The sequence below is a fragment of the Columba livia genome, chromosome 4, assembly GCF_036013475.1.
Source record: "Columba livia isolate bColLiv1 breed racing homer chromosome 4, bColLiv1.pat.W.v2, whole genome shotgun sequence".
Lineage (NCBI taxonomy): Eukaryota > Metazoa > Chordata > Aves > Columbiformes > Columbidae > Columba > Columba livia.
In genome coordinates this window covers 57,833,658-57,850,663 of record NC_088605.1, presented here as the reverse complement: position 1 = coordinate 57,850,663, position 17,006 = coordinate 57,833,658, and the positions used below count along the sequence as shown (strand labels likewise).

The following is a 17,006-nucleotide window of genomic DNA, read 5'->3' as shown; positions in this document are numbered from 1 at the left end:
ACGCCCTGGAAGCAGTCCAGAGACATCTTGAATTCCTCGAGTTCCTCTGGTTCTGTGGCTCACAGCCTGAAAACTGTTCTAGGCTCTCGGCCTATTCACAGAGTGATTTGAAAAATTGTTGGAAAGATTAAGTTATCTCCAAACTCCTTACTCTTTCGTACATGCATGGAAACAGTCACTTCTGTTTTCAGTTTATAAAAGTTCAGTTAATTTCTTAGCTAGTTAAAGCATGAAGAGGAAAATCTGTGAACGTTTTCTGGTTTATTTTCTCTTGGTTTTAATCCACATTGAAAACTAATAGGTTTAAGAAAAGGGTTTATGTTTTTCAATAAACTAAAACAAAATGCTGCTAGTATAAATTAAAATGCTTCACACTGCTCTAGCTGCAGACTTGAGCTTTTATGTTGAGATTTGCCAGATTTAAACCATGATCTTCCCACAGATTTTTCAGTGAACCAGACAACAATAAAGCTGCATATGGCTCTGAAAATCATGCTCCATACTCACCCACATAGCACTGATGGCCAGAATAGGTCTTCAGGGTAATTGTGTGTATGTGTACTGTCTTCCAAAATAAATCAATGATTTTGTGGAATAAAAATGTCACAGTGGGGAGTCATTCCAGGCTTACACATTCAAAACCATTCCAGAAGAGCTGCACTATTCATTTTTACCATGCAGCCCTGCAGTGGTGCCCATGCTTTGTCCATGTTTTTTGTCTTCTCTGATTAAAAGCTTCTACTCGCTCATATAAACTAGATTTTAAAAAGAAGGCTATTAATGGAAACTCCCAATTGCATTACTTTAACAAAAAAATATTGTCTCAAAGGCTAGGTCATGTAAAAACCATGACATTCTGAAAAGGTGATTCTCTTTTAATCTCCAACACTAAATACATTGACACTATTTTTTTCCCTAACATGTATCCGTTTTGTATCTCAGTTTGCATATTCAGTAAGCAAAAGGTGACCTTGCACAAACCAGACTGACAATGTGTTTTGTGCAAAAGTCTTTGCTTAAATCTAAAAGTATTGTGAAATTATAAAAATGCTAGGTATTTCCACAGTGTATAATTTCAGTATATGAATTATATCTTTTGAAGTATTAACAACAAAACAGGAGGTTATCCCAATAGAGAAGTTGCAGAAAGCAACAGGTATGGCTTATGTCACAAGCTCTGGGCACTGATGCTGAAATGAAAGGCTGATGAAGACCTGGAAAGCAATTTGGAACACAGTTGGAATACCTGAATATAAGAACTACTGACATGAAGACAGACTAATGCATGTAGCCTCACTTCCAGTTTGGAGTAACAGTGGCAAGTCACAAATGCTTAGGCTACAGACAATAAGAATAAGCAAACATACAGTGAGATCTGCTTCTAATCATCTGAGCTAGTCTGCCATCATGTTCAAAACAAGCTGGAAATTCAGGTGACCCTTGCAGGACTGTACTGGCATATTTTAAATAATTTGTTAACGTTGCCCCATTTGGATGATAAGTCAGAGTATGATGTGCCAGTACAGAGTCATCGCATACTGGATTTGGAAATTAATTCAAAAAACTGGTGTGCCAAGGCCAATGGCAACCCAGTAAGATAAACCTGACTATTCAAGGTCAAAATCTGGGAAAATAGTGACTCTGTTATTCAGGCCAAGTGCTGGAATGAGATGGGCTGGTCTGGGAGTGTATTTGGCTGAGTGCTGGGATTAGTTCTCCTGTCGGTTTGCATTTTGTTATTATTTGAGATAGTATCCAAGAATGAGCAAGATCTGACTGAGGTTCGTTTTTCTCATAGCTAACACAAAGTCTTAGGGCAATATCCTAAAAGGAGGACCCTGTGGATTCCAAGATGTTTAATAATTTTGTGCTTCAGCCTTTCCCTTATACATACCTGGTAGGCATACACACAGAGGCATTTTCAGGGACCCTGTCCTTTTCAGGGACCCTGTCCTTTGTGCATTCCCTTTCTGCATAAAACTTAGTGGGAGTATAATTGCCTTGAGACCTTTCTCCTTTCTCAAAGCTAGCTGCAGTTGCCCTATGGATGCAAAAGGTATTCAGCCTGGGAGAAAGATGTGGGCAGAATCACTGAGATCATAAAGATTTTGTTTCCATTAGGACAAAGAATAAAGAGAAATTTTATTAGAAATTCTTAAGAAGTTCAGGAACTCCTCAGCTTTCCAAAACTCTTAAAGGAAAAACCTCTTATGCAACATACCTATCCTTTACCTTCTTTGTAATGTGCATTGTCACAAAAGAATCACAGCTGACATGAGGACAGTGGTTCAGCCCAAAAACCAAATTCCAGCATTAGGGTAAAAAAAAAAGAGAAAGCTCTCATTCTCAGACTGTGCCTTTAGCTTAGTAACCACAAGGAGGGGAGAAAGACATTATTATTATTGAAGTGGGAGGTATCAAAAGTCTACCAAGTAGCTTCTCATCTGGAGTATGTTCAACCCATATGCATCAAATTGATTCCCCTGCCATACTTAAGTCATAAGTCACCTAGACAGTGGATCTGCAGTTAACAAAGAGGGTATGTATATGCTATGAGTGGTATATAAGGGTGCTGGTAGTGCCTTTCAAGAAGGCAAGATGTTGCCATCGGTGACATATTTATTATATTTTAGAGAAATGGCTACTTAGCATGATCTTAAACTCCAACTTGGAAAGAAAAATATAGTCTGGAATGTGTCTCTAGAAAGTTGTCAGTCCTAGTCTTCTCTTAGCCATATAGGTATATTTTTCATATATTATTGATTAGATGATATTTGTCTGCCATCTGGATGATCTGCTTTGGAAGCTTTTTCAGTCTGACAGCAAAATCATTATAACTATCATTGCAGTTATTACCTTCACTAGTAGTCAGAGTAGAAAGATAAAGTACCAGCTGGAAGCGGAAGCTCGCATTTTGTAGCATCTCAAAGCCTGTAGCTGCCTGTCCTCTCCACCTTGGGAAGCCTGGAAGAATAAAGAGATTTTAGAACGTTGCTAGTTTATCTCCTTACGAAGAAATACTTGAAAATATGGCATGATTAAACAAACAAACAAAAAGATAGTGACGTTGAAGACTGGTCACAGATTTTTCTGAGAGTTAACAGGTTCTTTGCAGTTCTTTGTCAGAAATTTAGTTCTGGAAAGAAGAACCCAGTTGCATGCCCCAGGACTGCGGGGAAGGCAGTCTGTGATGCTACTGACCAGAGCAGGAGGCCACGGCCAGCTCCCCAGTATGGAGCATGAAGGAGCATCTCAGGAACACAAGATGCAGTTTGACCAGGTGGAGCACCCAAAGCTGATAGTAACCACCTGGCTGACCTAAGTAACATAGGCCAAACATTCGAAGGACCTAAAATTGCATTATGTATGGTATTATGGTGTTACTGGTTACAAGATTTTCTTATTCCAAATAGCATTACAGCATAGGATTTTCTCCTACTATGGAAAAAGAATTAAGGTTTCAGAAGCTGTATTGTGCATCAGTGTTAGCAAGTTTTTTTAGGCATTATACCTTTGGAAGATTTAGGATGAAAATGAAAAGTGCCTCTTTCTGGTGATAAGGAAAATACTTTCAATGCTGAGCTTTTATTCTGAAACCAGGTATAAACAGATACATGCAGAACAGCTCATAGTTTGTGCTGTGCAAGCTCCTTTTCACAGACAGATATCATTCTTCCGTACTGATACAACTCTAACTAGTGGGCACTCTGTCCAACTCCACATTGGTGGCCATGCCACTACAGGCTGCTTGCAGCTGAAACTCAGCTGTAGTTTTTCTTCTGAGCTGGCATATTTGCAGCCACTAAATGTATATTGGTTGTCCTCTCTGTGGATCCCTCTTGCCATCAGTCTCTTTGCTGTCACTGTATCTTTGCTCACCTGACTGCTTCTGCAAAAGGTGCTCTTTAATTGTGGTGCCAGCTAATTGTTGGGAACTTGGCAGCCAAATGCTAAGATGCAAAAACAAAATGGGGATGTTTGAAAATTTAGTTTCTCCATCTTAATGCAGTGACAATATCCTGGCATCAGTGTAATACCGAAAGGTGGCTGGAAGCCCTGGACCTTTGTTACTGGCCATATTTTGTTGTCTCTCGGGTTTCTTTGAAGAGTTGTTAATCATTTTCTGACAGTCACTCTTGATGAAGTGTTTTTCCCGCTAGCAAAGCAACAATATGTGTACCCCTGCGTGTCTTACCAGCCAACATCTACAGCAGCATGGAGGTGAAGCTGCTCCACTAGGAATTGCCTGACATGACTCAGAAGCAATAGCATGAGCTAAGTGATGCTACCAATGTTAAATCAAAACTACGTGTGGAGGCAACACTGAAGGCATTGGGGGCCTGTTTCAAAACAGTTGTGGTAGAGCAGCAAAACTAGCTTCTCGCATCTAAAGCTACAGCTGGAGACAGATACCAGCATGTGCTGTGGAACTGGAAAGTACTGAAGGTAGAGAGATGCATTCATGTCGTGAACGATCTTAGTTGTCTGTGGTGTTTACTAATCTAGAATTCAGCTGAATAAATAGGCAGCTTTCACTGCTGTTAGCTCAGGCCCTGGCTTGTTTGAAGAGTTGTCATTTGAAAATATTATGTATGCCAGCAATTATGCCAAACTGTTCTGTCAGTAGAGCAGATCAAGTAGTCAAAATGATGCACCATTTACAAAGTGCTTAGTTTCTCATTTGCTTACTACAGCTTATGAATAAACATCAAGCCGTGGTCTACGCCGAAGGAAAACTTTCCCACAAATTCTTAACACTTCTAACCTGTATTTGAGGAAGAGATTTAAAAATCAGCGGTGGTGTGTAGTTTCAGCTCTGGGGACACATTGCACTTGCAAATTGTTTATCGTGTTAGGAGACCCTTCTTCACTCTGTTTGTTTCCATTTCGGAACAGTAATGTCTCTCAAGTGTTGCTAACAAAATGATTTGTTTTTGACAGCACTGTGGGAAAAAGGCAACTGCATTTGAATATTGTCTGACAGCTTCCTCAGGCTCTACAGCTGACAGCTACACTGATGAAGAGTTACAGGTTTAAAAAAACCTCACAGTGGGCAAGGCCCTGCTGACTTTAATAGAAGTTACTCACATGATGACTACAAAATCAACGGTTGTTTTTCCCATTATAAAGACTTGGTTGAGAAAACAGGTCTTCAGGAAGACTTGTTTAAATACAAACAAAGTATTACATTTTTAAATAAGTTACTCAGTTCACACTAGTACAAAGTCAGAATCATTCATTCAAGGATATTTTTTTCTGTCACTAGAACATTAGGTAGATTAGCAAAACAAAGGCATTCGTAGCTCAAGGTCCTTTCTGCCTGTGGTAGCTTTTAAACAAACCCATTTCTGAGTTTTCCCTTTGCATCTTTTTCCCTAGACTCATTAGCCAATGTTTGTTGTCTGTAGTTTTGTAATTTCCACTTCTTGGAAGATATGTAAATTAACGAAACTTATCTCGGAGCTTTGTATTTCCCTGAAAAAAGCAAAATGTTTACTGTTAAGGCTATGTGTGAAAAGTCACCTTCTCATATGTAAAGAGCTCAGCCTCCTGTCTTTGTTGTGACGTGGGTGTGGATTAAGCCTTCAACAAAAAGTGTTGGTAAAGTTCACAATATTTAATACTCTTGTGAAGATTTGCTTAAATAGAAACTTTGTAAAACAAAATGTAATTCAAGTCTTCTCAACAAACAAGCATATTTTAATTCCATATATAGCTCATTGATACTCACCTGGGAGCCTTTGCTCAGTTTAAATCCTGTCTACATCAAAAAAGGAGTCCCGTACTTTATCTGAAAGCTTGAGAGTTTTTCACATCTCTAACAGTTGTTCTAATAAAGGACATTACGTCTTCCCACAAACTTTATTATATTACAACGTGTATTAGAAATAGAAGGAATTCAAGAGGTTATTACGGAGACATTTCTGAATGACAGAGCAAAATGATCAGCACTGTTTTAGAGAGTGAGCCAAATACCTGACAGAGGTATAACAAATTTAAAAAAATAGGGGGGGGAGAAAGAAAATAAATTGAACACACCTGACTACCTCTGGCACTCTCAGAATGTCAGAACAAAGGCTTTGCAACTAAACTGAAGAGCAAAACCACAAATGCTTGCTTTTCACTGGGGAAAAGAAGATTTCTCCCCCTTTTCTATGTCTTTACCCAAAACATCTCCTGTCCTTATTGCCTATTAGCTTCTGGCCTCTGTTGCAAGAACAGATGAATTTTCATATTAACCTTTTTGTGAAGAGTTTTCAAAGTTCTCCAAAGACATCAGATTTAACTCTATCACTCAATATAGTCTTCCATTTGAGTGCCGATTTTTCTTTCAGCTGCTCCCTGACATTTGCCCAGGGCCTGGGAGAAGGAACAGCTTACATTGTTCGACAGTGATCCCTTCAGAAGCTGGTTAAGAAGCAGCATGGAGAGGCTGTCTCCAACCCCATCTGCTGAGAGGAGGTTTGCAGTGGGATTTAATGTGAATATTTGGTTCTGACAAGCAGCTGCCTCTCTAGGGAATGGTGTATCAGACCTCAGACTGCACGTGGCAGTGCGAAAGGAGACAGCATCCAGCGCCCCTCATGGGTGCTAAAGCCTTACCCGTATTTTCAGATACGCGCTTCTTGCCTTGTGCTCTCTTATTTTTTTATATCGTCTATGGATTTTGTATTAGTCAGAGAGGACCAGAAGGAGCAAAGAAGCAATTGGTTTGCCCTTTCAGAAAGCACTGAAGTAGCCAAAAAAATTGCCCGGGAGATACATCTAGCAAGGGCATTGCAAATGCGAGTCTACATAGATCCTCCAGGGTAAACCACCGACTCCTGACAAATTCTTTGCTCTGAACTGTTTTCATTGCACCAGTTTATAGCCTGGTGACCAGACTGAAGTTTGTGTCCATCGTATTTCTCTTGCATTGGAAATGCTGTTTGTGTTCATTTTATCTTGATACAGTAGAGCAGTATATAGCATTTTCTTTGAAATATGAGGGATTAAGAGTTTTACCAGGAAGCTTCTGTGATCTGAACACTCCCTAGAGAAAGGTTGGCTTCCATTTGTTGTGCAGTCAAATTAAAGTCATTTCCTACATCTGCATGGTTATATTACCCATACACAACAAACAGAGATAGGTCATCATTATTTATAACTAGGACATGGGTTTGGGACTCAGGAAAGTCTTATTTTCCAACACCGGCTCTGCCACTGTCTTCATGAGTAATTGTGGGCAAATCATTTGGTGTTTCAAATTCAGTTGCTTAATTTATAAGCAGGAATAACAGCTCACAAGGTTGTGTGTGAGTCTTGCTTAATTTAGGAAGGCCAGCACAACTCTTCCTATGCTAAGAAATGGTTAAAGTTTGTCTGACAGCTATGGCAGGCAAAATCATCATAGACTGAATTTTTGGAATATCAGTGGACTTAGACTTGGGAATACCTTCTGAGCTGTAACAGTAAGGGGACTTTTTGAAAATTTTGCTGTGGATTTTTTTGTCTTTAACAGGAGGGAGAGCCAAGTTTGTTTTACTCACACATTTGATATCAGTGTGACCGATGTCTTGACTTATCGGACTGGTGACTTGCTGAGTAAGAGTAGCAAAGGGTTGCCCTATGAGGATAACTTTCTGCAGGAATATTGTGATTTCTAGCAATGCTAATGGCAATCATGGGGTAAAAAATATTCCACACAGAGCTGGAAGAACAGGGGCATATACTATTCATTTTGACTTATAAATTTTTTCTTTAAAGTTAGTAACCATTATTTCTAACAAGAATTATATCCATAGTTCTTTGCATTAAAAATAGATTTGTAAGGGAAATGGGAATAGTCTGTTCAGGTTTTTCATGTTCACCAGGCTAAACCTATCTGCCTAATTGCATACCACAGCATCCAAACTGTAGAATTGTTTGAAAAACAAACAAACAAACAACAAACTACTCATTGCAACTCGCTTATCTTGTGGCATTTAAAATGTATCTTCATAGAGCTTAGTAAAGCAAACACTTCAATCCTTTAGTAATTATCATGAGTAATTAACTGTTAACAGTGTTCTCAGGGAAAGCATGACATTTTGTTAATGTTCTACAGGAACATATAAATATAACCAAGGGAGAAGTTTGTTGTGAGCATCACCAAGATAGCTGACACAGAAGAACAAGGGTAGATTGTAATGTAAGAGATAAGGAAGGAAGATTAATTACTAACATATTTCCTGACATTCACCTTTAGTCTCAAATCTTTTGGTAGAATCTCCTCTAACCTGTGAAGAAATATAGGGGTCTGACTCCCTTAAATTTAGTGAGTTTGTGTTCAGTGGATGGCATTTTATGTTAAAATGAAGGGGTATTTCTCCTGAGTTTTCAGAAGCAATTTCCTTTTCCAGGTGGATCATTTCCATTTGGCTTATCTAGCACAGAATTATTATTCTGCCAGCTTACTGAAAACTCTGCAGTAACTGAAACTAAAATCCCCATTTCAGTGTTCTGATAATCTGGTCGTTTATAGAAGATATTTCTCTGCCAAGAAGAGGACAGCCAGGCCCATGTCTCACTGAGAACAGCCCTGCATATTCCAAGTGGGACACTGATCCTATTTGTATTTCAGTCTTGCACTTCTGTTGAGTGAGGGTATCAGCTCACCAGGGAGGTCAGCCTAATATTTGAAGAAGCTTTAAAGAGGGAGAGAAAATAATGTGCATATCCTGGGATAGGAGAAGAGAGAAGTGAGAAAAGTGAAGAGACTGGAAAAAGTATGACAGTAGATAGCATAGTAAATTGAAATTGGGGTATAATGTGGCTCATGGGAAAACAAAACAAAACACAAAACAAAAAATAAACAAACAACAAACAACCAAACAAACCACAAACAAACAAACAAAACAAACCCAACAACGTGATTTCAAGTGGCTGGAGTCAGAGAAAATGAGGATAACAAATATGTTGTTAAAATGGTAAACACTAACACAGCAGGTGCTCACCCTGGGTGAGGTGGGAAGGAGTGGCTTCCCCCACCAGGATGCAAGATGGCCATGAGTATTCTCTCCAGCCTCTGTCTTTTCTCTCCTTATTTTCACTCTCTTGTTCTTCAACTCCCTTAACGCATCCCTTTCCCTCCCCACCCCCCCAAAAAAAACAACAAAAAAACCCCAAAAAAAACAAAACAAAACAAGCTGTGTTGCTGCTGCTGCCGTGCTGGAGGCACCGGTTCAGCGGGGGAACCCAGCTCTGAAGGGCAAGGCTGTAGGGCAAGAGGCAGTTGTCTCAGGAGGTGCCTTTGCAAGCAGAAGATGCAGGTATTAGGGAAATGAGGGGGAGGCCCTGGAGGCAGCGCTTTGATGAGGCTCTGAGGAGCAGAGAACCAGCTGGTGGTGCAAGGGGCCCCTGCTGGAACGCGGGGAGTTGAAGAGCTTCACCTGGATGGAGCCTGCACATGCTTTGCTGTTTACCTGTATGTACAAAGGCTCGGGGCAGGGAGAACAGCAAGTGTGCACTGTTGTACTGGGAGAGCTGGGACACCTGGGTCAGGGCAGGCAAGAAAGTGGAGGTACGAATAAACAGGAACAGGAAAAAGAAAGACGACTAAAGTACTGAAAATGTGAGCAATATTTCTAAAGGACAAACAGGACTTGGAAAACTTCCCAAAGCTGAACTGATTGTTATCTAAAAGTTGTATCAGCCTCTAACTCCTTTTTTTCTCATGCTTTCAGCAACAGGCGAAGACTAGTTTGGAGGTAAAGAAATCACTGGTCAGCAGCTAGCTTAACTGAAAAAGCAGAGCAGCTTTCTGGCTAGCTAGTGAGGGAAGGAGCAATTTTATGTGTCTTTGTTTCCCTAGAAGTTATGTTTAGTCATCTTAAAGTACTTCGACATAAAACTTTTTATGTAAGCCCTGCATCACTATGTTGGGCTGTCCAAGGATAGTGATGACTTTGTCTTGATTGCAAGGTTGTGTCTTTTTGTGATACAAAGTGGTTAGCAAATGCACCCCAATTCTTGTGAAGCAGCTCAGTGATCAAATGTAGCTTTCTCAAACATGTTATGAGACCTGCATTTGTGTTATTTAAAATAGATGAAACATCCCATCCACCTCAGTAGGCTACTATGGTGTGCCAGCCACAGTCAGTGGCAGGAGCAGAAGAATACTGTATGCCAATGTTTCTGTGAAATCTACAGAGTTCTGGGAATCTATATAATTTGGGATCCTAAACTTCCCCTCCACAGTGGCTAGATAAGAATATTTGCAAATTCCTCAAAATCTTTCCTTCTTACTGGCATCAGTTTCTTTCAAATTTGCAAATTGCTTTTCCCACCATCACGGATCTCTTGCTAATACTATCCTTCTCATTGACTCTACCTATTTCTAACCTGGAAATGCAAAAGCATGATTCAGTAGATTATCACCTGTTTATTGGTAAAATCAACAGAGGAGCCTGTGGAATCTCTCACTTTAGATGTGCTTGTTGAAACTTGGATAAAATATTAGTGTTTGAGAACATTAGCTAGCTTCAACCTAATTATCTAATCCCACGAACATGCTAATGAACAGTCTGCTTTGTCAGTATCAGAAACTTAAACGATGGTAGAATTCACTCACCAACAAGTAATAAAATAACCACTGTATTATTGTGCTATCAGCAAAACTGGACTAGTTTGGGGCTGTATCACTAGTAGGTGACATAAAGGAAAGGAGGGAATCTTGAACCTTAAGGGGGTCTGCATAGTAGAGAGATAATTATCAAAAACTAACTCCCCGCTTCCATCTCTCTCAGCCGTATATTCAGCCCCCACCTTTTGGATCATTTCTGATACATGTTGTATACTCTCAGACTCTTTGTTCAGATCACTTGCCCAGTAAAAAAAACCTCATTTTGTTCCTGCATCACTTTTCTCCTAGATTAGTTATTTGAACTGGCCTAGGAAACGGGTCTGACAAGCTCTGAGGACAGCAGCAGGTAAACAGAGTAATCACACTGCTGGGAGAAGAGCAAGGAGACAAGGTGAGCTGCAGTGGTGAGCTGTAAGCCGCTGGGTCCTCTGACCTCATCTTGTGTAATTTCATTTCTGCAAAGGTATTGAAAATTTTTGGAAGGTCTAACAAAGCAAAGCTGTTCTGACAGCAGTGGAGCCCAGAGATTTGTTGACCAGTCTCTTTTCAGTCCCTCATGAAACAAGCCATATTCACACAGGCCATGAAAAGCAGTAGATTGTGTTGCTACTTTGCTTGCCTGGGCATCTCGATTCAGCTTGAATATGTTTTAAGTTCCACTGAACTTCTTTCTTGGGAGGCACAGAAATCAGAGTATGTCCCAAATATCATTTAACTGTGGCACCAAAATGAGACATTGCTCACAGTTAATTGAGCAGATCCGTGACTTTATCTCCTCCTTACTGCTGCAATAGTTAACGGTGTTGACATGTAAATTATCCATACTGATTGTTTAATAAAGAGCAGAAATTTTCTCTCTCAAACTACTGTCCACCCAAGGAAGCATCATACAAACACCCCAGGACTTGCTCCCAGCCACTTGGTTAATTATATGCCCCACCTCTTCCTTATCAGACCAGGAACCCTATTTCATCACCAGAAAAACTATGTCAGACGCAACAAAGCCGGCAGAGTTTATAAGATAACCGCAATCCCTTCACCTGACATGCACTGTCAAAACACTGTTGGCCAACTCATTGTCGGAGTGCACTGAACTCACCGCAGACACATCAGTGCTGCACAGAACCTGCCACAGGGGTGTCATATTTGGACACAGCACAACCACCGTCTCCACAGCTCATGTACTTTCCAGTCATGCCTGTCAGCCCAGCAAGCCTGGAACTCAAAAATAACAACAGTAATGGGAAAACAAATATCTGATGCTATTTGCAGCTTCTGTATCCGTCCCAGTCAGATGAAGAACTTACCTGCCTTTGGGCTCCTGTGGGACTGCTGGAGCCAGTTTAACTGGTTCAGATGTGGCACGGTCTGCTCTGCCGAAGCCAATAATGCCTGGGGCACCCAGGACAGCCTGTTGTGCCTTTTGGTAGCGCAGAGGGTGCTTTGCTCTTGCTCAGTAGCTTTTCTTTTCCATGCTGGATGATCTTCTTAGGAACGTCACTGCAGATTCAGATGCCCTTGATTGTTTTGTGACTATTTGGGTGGGTTCTGGGCCTGTTTTGAACTTTGGCTTGTTTAAAAATACAAAATGCTTGCATAAATAACAAGGTGGATAGAGAAATTCTGTTTCTTAGTGCTATCTACTATTATAGACTTTAACAGAGAAATCAAATCACCTGTTTTCTACCACATGCATTGTGAGGAAGAAGCTCAAGGATGGCAATGTGCCACTGGGGAAGCAAAAGGAACAGTGGGGATTTCTGTAAGCAAAATGCCTACAAATATCTGTACAACCGCAGCCTCAGATACATCAGCAGATCACACTATTTGTGTACCTTTGCTGTGAAGCAGAGAAGAGAATTAAGTGCCTTTAGTTCTTTTCCTTTCCCAGACTACGTCACAGCTTGACAGGTCCTCTATTCCCATTCCTAGCCCAGCCGTGCACACTGATGCAAGGGAGAGGGTGCTATAAGTGAAATATGGGCAGGTACAAACTGTGTGTCTGCAGGGGTGAAATTATGGTGTTTGGTTGTACAGTAAGCCAGTATTCCTGCTGAAACGACAGCCTAAGACGCTACCTCCCACCCCCCAAAAAATAAAAGGGGCAGCTGGAATATTCTTATGGTTTGAGTTTGGTTATCCACTTTGCAGTGTAGCCCCACAAAGTTGCAAAGCTAAAGATGCAACAGCACGTAGTTGGGACAAACAAAAGGAGGGTGTTGGGAGCTCCTGCAGCCAGCAGCATCAGCACTGGGAACCACAGTCTTGGACCTCTGGTGTGCTGGTGAACTAATTCATGTGAAGACTTGGACAGTAACTCAATGCAAATGAAGTTATAGGTGTAATGATGTTTTGAATCAAAACAAACTAGTTCAAAATTTAAATCAATAACAACTGCTTAAAGTTATTATTCAGGAAAGAAGTACTACTGGCATAATGGTGGACATTTTTGAAATGCAGATCAGTGAACGTCTCTGAAGGCCATTTGTTGGGCTTCCTGTGAAATTATACGTGGCTCCTGAGATAGTGCTTTAATGCAAAATGTGTATCAGCATATTCTTAACTGCAGGTGTGTGAATTGCTCATTGAAATCTTGCTTACCTACATGGCTGAAATGAGACACAGGAAGTTGTTTCACAATAATTTTAGCTGACATAAGCCAGCACCACTGCCCCAACAGCGCAAGGGTGAAGTTAGAAGATCCAGCTGAGCCAAACTAACAGGTCATTGCTGCTGAAAGGGGATAGTTCTGTCCTCCCTTCCAACCTGCCTCCCCGCTGCTGGCTGTGCACTCCTTGTGCTGCTCTTGCCTTGGCTCTGCTGTTCCTCTGGTCCTTTGGAGAGCCGTTCCAGCTCCCATGCTGTCAAAACACAACAACAGTTGTCTGGTGGTTTAACGAGCTGAGCTGGATTGCTGCAAGGTTCCTTGGGCTTCAGAGCTGTGCAAGGCAGAAGGACCTGGCTCTGCAGCTGCAGACAGGTGGAGAGGAGAGTGGAAGGAGAGTGTTGGACTGAGGTTTTTGGCAGCAGCCAGCTATTAAATTGGCTCAGCTGCATCTTCTAGCTGCACCCAGAGCAAACCCTGCAGCCGTCCCACTTGGCTCATGCTTTTTCGCTTCCCCACCACCTCGCTCCTCGTGCCAACACCAGCATTTGCACAGCCAGCTGATGAACCACGCCAGACATCAAAGCCAAACCAACAAAACCATGGTTTAGCTTTAACTGAGCTCAGCTTTACAGATGAGAGGCAAGGGGGCAGGAAGGAGTGGGGTACAGGAGCAGAGGGAAGGGCTGTGGGTTTTTTTTCAGCAGCAGCGACTGCTTAAGGTGTTAGTGAAAGTACATCCCTGGAGGCCTGGAACTGTGGTGGAGCCCTAGAAAATGAGACATGCTGAGTTTCCAGAGCCCATTTGCATGAAGCTCAAAGGGGAAAGGCAGTGGATTTCTCTGTTTCACGTTTTGTTCGCTGACTTCTTCCAAAGGGTAACTTGACCCAGTTATCCATCTCAGGCAATCCCAGATATCTCCTCCTATTAAAACCACCTTGTGATTTAGAAAGGAGTGTGTAAATGAATCACCTTGTCAAACGTGGAAAAAAATACACTGACTTTTGCTTTTTGAAATACATCAGACCTGTTTGGTTGCTAGATATTTGTTTTAAAACATAATAACTGTTATTACTGCTGAGACAAACACAATATGGTGCCAAACACTAAACTGGATTCACTGTTGATTTTGCATTTTTAAGTTCCACTTACCCAGACTGGCTGTTTTCAGTTTCAAATCATCACAAAATAACCAGATTTAACTTCTCAAGAAACGCTGGATTTACTTGAAAGAACTTTGTAGATATTAAGAAGCTGTTGGATGTGTTTTAGTGTTGGCTGTAATGGATGAAATTTTTAAAGTCTGAATTTTAGATTACACAAGGCTAATAAGCGTAGAGGAAAAAATGGAAAAGCTGGACTGGTGATGCAAATGGAGTGCACACATCAGCTGTAAAGCTGAGCACACAGTCACATTTTGCTTAAAACTAGCCCAAATAAGTTGCCCCACAAAGAGTTGTCTTAACATGACTGGGGAGGCAGCAGAGCGTAGGAATGGGGTGGTGGGGTTGGAAAGGAATGGGAGAACAGCTGAAAGAAATGCCCGTACAGCTGTAACCAGAGGGGAAGCCCCGCTGGGCTGCAGTCAGAGAGAGAATAAACAGCGATGGGGAGGGTGGGAGCAGAGGCAGAGACACACTGAGCCTGCCACCAAACACCATGTTCAGGGAAACCTCACGCCAGCTGTGGCCTTGTTTACAAGTATTTAGGATAACTACTCTTCTATTTATGGTTGGGAAAAACCCTCACTTTGCCACATTACAGCCTCGTTACTGCAATCCAGTGAAAAGTTCACTGTAAAAATGAGACCAACTACAGAAGCATTTTTCTGGCTAAATGTTTTGTTGGTTTCTTTCCTCTGATACTGAAGATTTTTTTACAACATTTTATGCACATTTATAAAGCTCTTTGTTATTTGTTTTATGCTAATATTTAGTTGACTTTTATTGGCCAGGTATACTGTTTCAATGTGCTGTTATTTTCTTCTGCCATACCTATCCTTGGATGTGAAAATAAATTCAGGTTTTGCTGCTGTTCCTGCAGGACACTGAAATTTGCTATCTGTATACGTGTATACAAGAGCTGTTTCAGTGCTCATGGGGAAAAAAAGAAGGGTCAATAAAAAGGATGAAGAAAATTAATTTTAAAATTTAAGTTCACGTTATATTTGTAACTTTTTTTCTGCAGTAATCACGCTTCCATGCTCCCTTGCTCTAGGTGATCGGCTACATTAATTGAATTTGTGTGTTTTCAAGTTAACCTTTGGAATCCCAGATTACCTGAGTTCAGGGTAATTTAAAGAAGCATTTTATGACAGTCAGAGCTATAGATATCACCAAATGATATCCAATAAATTATTTTAAGTCAATCAAAACTTGGGCCAAGTAAGCCCAAGTCCAAATATTCATTCCACATGCAGACCTCATCCTTAACATCCGCTCAAGCCAAGTTGGCCATTTACGTGGATTTTTAGCATGCTATAAAATGCTTTTAGGAACAGACTATCTTTGGGCCAGGTCCACTCTCTTGTATGAAGTCAGAAGAGAAGAACTTTTTCACTAAAGAAAGAAATATTGTGTGGTAGGCTCTATATTTTGTTATAATTCATTATGCTAATCCAGCAGAAAGTAAATTCAATAGAAAACTGTTTTCTGCCACATAAGGGGTATCTCTGTTACCTTTCACATCTGTCACCACTGCTGCAGTTTAGCTTGTTTGTACAATTCCCTTCTCTATTCTTCTTCCTGTATGAAAAACCCATTTGTTTGCTGTAAGGTTCAGGTTATATTGGTGGATCTCCAGAGGGAATCCCATGGAATTCTTCACCTTGCCTAATGACTATAAATTGAGGCTGATTTGTTTTGGTTTGTTTTGTTTATGTCTATGCATGCATATGTTTGCTTGATTTTGGTTATGGATTTATGGCTTTGTGTCCTTAAATCTCTCAGTACATTAAAATTGCATCAATTCACCCTGCCCATTTGAAACCACATTTTTTTAACCTAAAATGTAGTTTGATACTGTAAAAAGATAAAAGAATGAAATTTTTTATAAATTAAAAGTTCACTGTTCAAAATGAGGACAAAAGTGATTGCATTTTGATTTGGTTGAGGTTTTTTTCATACAAGCTCAGATCATAATTTAAGAACAACTCACATATTTTGCAAGCAAGGGGCAATAACATACAAATATCCCACTGGCACCTGAAGATTTAGAACCAGATTATTCAAGACTGTTATACTTCAAGGATTTTAGTACTTTGTGTCGTGCATGCTGCTGAAATGGAGGCATGTTACACCTATGCAATTTCATCACCTTGTCATTTAGACTGGACCATAACATAACCTGAGATGATGCAGGCAGGGGAAATACAACATACCACTCATTACACCAACTTACACGCTACAAGCTGAAAAATGTTGTTACTCCTGTTGAATAACCCTGTCATTCCCATTTCTATTAAGGTTGCACAGTTTAGTCTTTGGAAGTTGCTAGTGATGTTGAAAATTATGAAGAATTATGAAAATACTGTATGAGCTAAACTGTGAGAGTCTCTCTGTTGTCTCACAATCTGTTACCGCTGTTGCTTTTGCTCACACATGGTGTTGTAAGGCAATTAATATGAATTGGCTTTATTCATTTTGCTCATCCCAGAAGTATGAAGTTTCATGCATGTATGCCAAACTTATTGTCTCATATACTGCAGTTCTGTTTACCCATGTTTGGAAGTTTCAGAGAGCTCATCAGAGGAAAATAGATATCGTTTTTCCACTGCACAATGGAACAGGAACAGTGTT

General features: G+C 40.6%; 1 protein-coding gene and 1 long non-coding RNA gene across 2 annotated transcripts in view; one reads left to right on the top strand and one right to left on the bottom strand.

The window, feature by feature from the left end:
- Window positions 1-17,006, top strand: part of SMAD1 (SMAD family member 1) — a 110,449-nt gene that overhangs the window by 29,364 nt on the left and 64,079 nt on the right. The window lies entirely within an intron of this gene.
- The window catches only part of LOC110356951 (uncharacterized), a 58,223-nt gene that overhangs the window by 23,848 nt on the left and 17,369 nt on the right, over window positions 1-17,006 (bottom strand). Inside the window, exon 3 of the long non-coding RNA XR_002410315.2 lies at window positions 2,857-2,964. This is a non-coding gene — a long non-coding RNA (uncharacterized LOC110356951). The remainder of the gene's footprint in view (window positions 1-2,856; window positions 2,965-17,006) is intronic.